At 41.3% G+C, this 5,402-nt stretch overlaps 1 pseudogene; it reads left to right on the top strand.

Moving 5' to 3' along the window:
• The first annotated feature begins 3,021 nt into the window (after window positions 1-3,021).
• On the top strand, window positions 3,022-4,218 carry LOC129558212 (olfactory receptor 7G2-like; annotated as a pseudogene).
• Window positions 4,219-5,402: the final 1,184 nt, after the last annotated feature.

Below are 5,402 nucleotides of genomic sequence, written 5' to 3'. Positions count from 1 at the left end.
ATCGAAAAAGCAAGAAAATTCCAGAAAAACATCTATTTCTGCTTTATTGACTATGCCAAAGCCTTTGACTGTGTGGATCATCACAAACTGTGGAAAATTCTTAAAGAGATGGAATATCAGACCTCCTTACCTGCCTTCCAAGAAATCTGTATGCAGGTCAAGAAGCAGCAGTTAAAACTGGACATGGAACAACAGACTGGTTGCAAATAGGGAAAGGAGTACTTCAAGGCTGTATACTGTCACCCTGCTTATTTAACTTATATGCACAGTACATCATGCAAAATGCCAGACTGGATGAAGCACAAGCTGGAATCAAGATTGCCTGGAGAAACAACAATAACCTCAGACACACAGATGGCAGAAAGTGAAGAAGAACTAAAGAGCCTCTTGATGAAAGTGAAAGAGGAGAGTGAAAAACCTGGCTTAAGATTCAACATTCAAAAAAGTAAGATCATGGCATCCCGTCCCATCATTTCATGGCAAATAGACCGGGAAACAATGGAAACAGTGAGAGACGTTATTTTGGGGGGTTCCCAAATCACTGCAGATGGTGACTGCAACCATGAAATTAAAAGATGTTTGCTCTTTGGAAGAAAATCTATGACCAAGATAGAAAGTGAAAAGTGAAAGTGAAGTTGCTCAGTCGTGTCTGACTCTTTGCAACCCCGTGGACTGTAGCCCACCGGGCTCCTCCATCCATGGGATTCTCCAGGCAGGAATACTGGAGTGGGTTGCCATTTCCTTCTCCAGGGGATCTTCCCGATTCAGGGATCAAACCCAGGTCTCCTGCATTGCAGGAAGACGCTTTAACCTCTGAGCCACCAGGGAAGCCAAGATAGACAGCATATTAAAAGGCAGACATTACTTTGCCAACAAAGGTCCATCTAGTCAAAGCTATGGTTTTTCCAGTAGTTATGTATGGATGTGAGAGTTGGATTATAAAGAAAGCTGAGCACCAAAGAATTGATGTTTTTGAACTATGTTGTTGGAGAATACTCTTGAGAGTCCCTTGGACTGCAAGGAGATCCAATTACTCAATCCTAAAGGAATTCAGTCCTGAATATTCATTGGAAGGACTGATGCTGAAGCTGAAGCTCCAATGCTTTGGCCACTTGATGTGAAGAACTGATTCACTGGAAAAGACTCTGATGCTATGAAAGATTGAAGGCAGGACAAGAAGTAGATGACAGAGGGTGGGATGATTGGCTGCCATCACTGACTCAATGGACTTGAGTTTGAGAAGTCTCCAGGAGTTGGCAATGGACAGGGAAGCCTGGTGTGCTGTAGTCCACATGGTTGCAAAGAGTTGGACACGACTGAGTGACTGAACTGAACTGAAATGTTTCCATTATTTCCCCATCTATTTGTCATGAAGTGATGGGACTGAATGCCATGATCTTCCTTTTTTGAATGTTGAATCTTAAGCCAGGTTTTTCACTCTCCTCTTTCACTTTCATCAAGAGGCTCTTTAGTTCCATTTCACTTTCTGCCATAAAGGTGGTGTCATCTGCGTGTAATCTGAGGTTATTGATATTTCTCCCAGCAAACTTGATTCCAGCTTGTGTTTCATCCAGCCCAGCATTTCTTATGATATACTCTGCATGAAAATTAAATAAGCAGGGTGACAATATATAGCCTTTATGTACTCCTTTTCCAATTTGGAACCAGTTCTTTGTTCCATGTCCAGTTCTAACTGTTGCTTCTTGACCTGCATATAGATTTCTCAAGAGGAAACATTCCCATTACACAATGAGGACACTAGGTTACTCATTTAGTTGGACAAGTTTCTGCTTTCATAAAACAAGTAGTGGAGTCTGGATTAATTTCAGAGTTCTGAGTCTAAGTACTCTTCCAAGCCATAAGGGCTGTCAAGACCACATTTGTCCCCCTCCTCATACGCCGCCCCCCCCCCCCCGAGACTGAGAGGCCTTCCCTGGTGGCTCAGATAGTAAAGAATCTGCCTGCAATGTGGGAGAATCGGGGTTCTCAAGATCCCATGAAGAAAGTATATGACTATCCACTCAGTATTCTTGCCTGGAGAACTCCAAGGACTGAGAAGCCTGGAGGGCTACAGTCCGTGGAGTCACAAAGAGTCAGACATGACTAAGCCACTAACACTAACTAAGTAGGAGAGGGAGAACCTCTGCTTACAGGAACACTTCTTCTAGGATGTTTGACGTTTAGTGTTATCTTGTAATATTCTTGTTATTTTCTAAATACTAGCAAATTATTGCTATTTTCATCTGGATGTTTTAGGAGCCTATGCGTTCAGTTTTTTTCTTCCACTCATATTCAGCTTTAAAAAAAATCATATGCTAGTTATCAGCTTAAGGGATGAGAGGAAGTTCATAATTTTATAAAATAAATAGAATTCATAATTTTATTCTTATATTTCTTTTTGTTTGAAGTTGTGTACTAATTCAGAAGAACTGCAGCAATGTCTTCTTCATTTTAGGGGCTTCCCAGGTGGCGCAGTGCTAAAGAATCTGCCTTTCAATACAGGAGATGCAATAAATGTGGATTTGATCCCTGGGTAGGGAAGATCCCCTGGAGAAGAGAACCCACCCACTCAGTTTTCTTGCCTGGAGAATTCCATGGAGCGAGGAGCCTGGCGGGTTACAGTCCACGAGGTCACAAAGGATCAGACATGATTGAATACACACATTTCTTTATTCTATTCTCAGCACTTGCCACAGTGTATGAGGTTATCAGTGCTAAATATTTTGGCTGATAAAGTAAGTGGAGGAAGACATAGGCAAAAGAGAAGATTCAATTACTTTCTTGGGTTCATTATATAGATGAGTGTTTTCCTAGAGCAGTGGCTTTCAAAATTCATTGTTTGACAGAATAATCTAGAGACTTTATTTAAAATGTTGATTGTTAGTCCTTATTTCTAATGTTTGTCATCAGGGAATCAAGAAAAAGGCCCAAGAATGGTTATTTCGAAACAGTTCCAAGGTAATTTTGATGCTGCTGTTAGTGCATAGATTATAAATTTTATTGTTTCTCCACCAAATATTTTCCATCCGATTTCTTCATAACAAGGAATCAGGAAATCAAACATGTTTCAGATTTCCTTCTCCTGGGAATGACAGAAGATCCTGAACTCCAGCTTATCCTCTTCACTCTGTTTATGTCCATATACATGGTCAGAGTTCTTGGAAACCTGCTTGTCTTCCTGGCTGTCAGCTCCAACTCCCACCTCTGCACACCCATGTATACCTTTCTTTCAAATCTTTCCTTTGCTGACATTTGTTTAAGCATAACTGCCATCCCAAAGATGCTTGTCAATAAGCAAGAACAGAATGAGAGCATCACTTCTGCAAGTTGCCTCATCCAGATCGCTTTTTTCCTGTTTTTTACCTGTTGGGAGAATTTCCTTCTTGCTGTTATGGCCTGTTACGTTGTTATGATTGCTATGTGGTCATTTGTCAACCCCTAAGGTACATGTTTGGGCTTCCCACATGGCTCAGTAGTAAAGAATCTGCCTGCCAATGCAGGGGACATAAGAGACTCAAGTTCAATCCCTGAATCAGGAAGATCCCCTGGGGGAGGGCATGACAACCCACTCCAGTATTCTTGTCTGGAGAATCTCATGGACAGAGAAGCCTGGCAGGCTATAGTTAATGAGGTTGCATGACTAAAGTGACAGCACACATGCATGCAGAAAAAGCATAATTATCACGAGCCCTCCTTTCTGTGTTCTGCTGATTCTATTCTTTCTGTTCCTTAGCATTATGAATGCCCTGCTCCACAGTCCAATGGCACTGAGGCTGTCCTTCAGCAGAGACCTGGAAATTCCTCACTCATTCTGTGAGTTTCTTCAGGTCATCAAGCTGGCCTGTTCTGATACCCTCATCAACAACATCCTAATTTTTTCATAGGTAGGTTATTTGGGAGTGTTTCTGTCTCTGGGACCATTTTCTCATATACTCAAATTGTCTCCTCTGTTTTGAGAATGTCATCAATGAGTAGAAAGTATAAAGCTTTTTCCACCTGTGGGTCTCATCTGTTGGTTGTTTCCTTGTTCTACTGGACAGCTCATGGGGTTTACATTAGTTCTGCAGTTACTGGCTTGTCCAGAAAAATTGCAGTAGCCTCACTGAGGTACATTGTGGTTCTTAGGTGGTGAGCCCATTTATTTATAGCCCAAAAAACAGGGACAAGAAGGAATCTTTGAGGAAACTCATTGGTATGTTGCCTTTTTTTGTTCTGTGATTACATTGTCTTTGGGTGGGGGGCTTAGTTTTCTTGAGTCAAAATGATAGGCTCCCTAGATGAACCAGAATACTTGATTCTTCCATTGTACAATTCCTCTAAAATGACTAGATAAAGTCATGTTTAAACTATTGCAACTTGGACTCAGAACCCAACTTTGTTTTTAGTCTAACTCTGGGATGTTTGTCACAACATTTCAATTCTCCATACTCTATTTCTTTGCTCATGTTCTATAGAAGCAGTATGAACCAGGAGTTCTAGTTTGAGTGATTTTTGTTTGTGATGACTCTCAGAAAAGGAAAGTTGTAGGAGGTGGATGAGGTGGGGGTGGGGTGGGATAGGGGAGGAATGAAGGAAGCTGTGGTCCTGTATTGAGACTAGCTTCTGTCTGATTCCACAGAAAGGGCCATGACAATCATATCTCAGAATTATCCCTCCCATGAGGCAAGGGAAATGAGCTCACACCACATATCAATAATTAGTAAGATCAGTCACTGGTGAATAACATCCTTCTGAGGCACCATTAGCATTCACTATAATCAGTTTCAATATCTATAAAATTGTCATCATCCTTGGTGGTTGAGGTGATTGTGAGATATTTGAAATTTATCAGTGAGGAGACTTTAGCTCTAATAAGAAAAAGGAAATTTTTGTCTAATATGATTAAACAATAAGGAAAAGTATCTTTTATGACAAAGACTTCAGAGATCATCAGGAACAGGATATAGGTACTCATTCACTCCTGCATGAGGTGCCCTTATCCTCAGATTTGTTCTCCTCAAAGATGGTGACAGCAAATGAAAATGTCAGACTTGGACATGAAGCCCAAAGATAGAAAACTGACTTTCCTTCTCTGAGCCAGTTTTTTTTTTTTTTTAATTTGAGGCTAATTACTTTACATTATTGTATTGGCTTTGCCATACATTGACATGAATCTGCCCTGGGTGTACATGTATTCCCCATCTTGAACCCCCCCTCCCACCTCCCTCTCCATCCCATCCCTCTGGTTCATCCCAGTGCACCAGCCCCAAGCATCCTGTATCATGCATCAAACCTGGACTGGCGATTTGTTTCACATATGATAATATACATGTTTCAATGCCATTCTCCCAAATCATCCCACCCTCGCCCTCTCCCACAGAGTCCAAAAGACTGTTCTATACATCTGTGTCTCCTTTGCTGTC

This window comes from Moschus berezovskii, chromosome 8 (assembly GCF_049115385.1).
Source record: "Moschus berezovskii isolate FMDL1 chromosome 8, NW_MosBer_1.0, whole genome shotgun sequence".
NCBI lineage: Eukaryota > Metazoa > Chordata > Mammalia > Artiodactyla > Moschidae > Moschus > Moschus berezovskii.
This window is presented reverse-complemented; position numbering and strand designations above follow the sequence as displayed.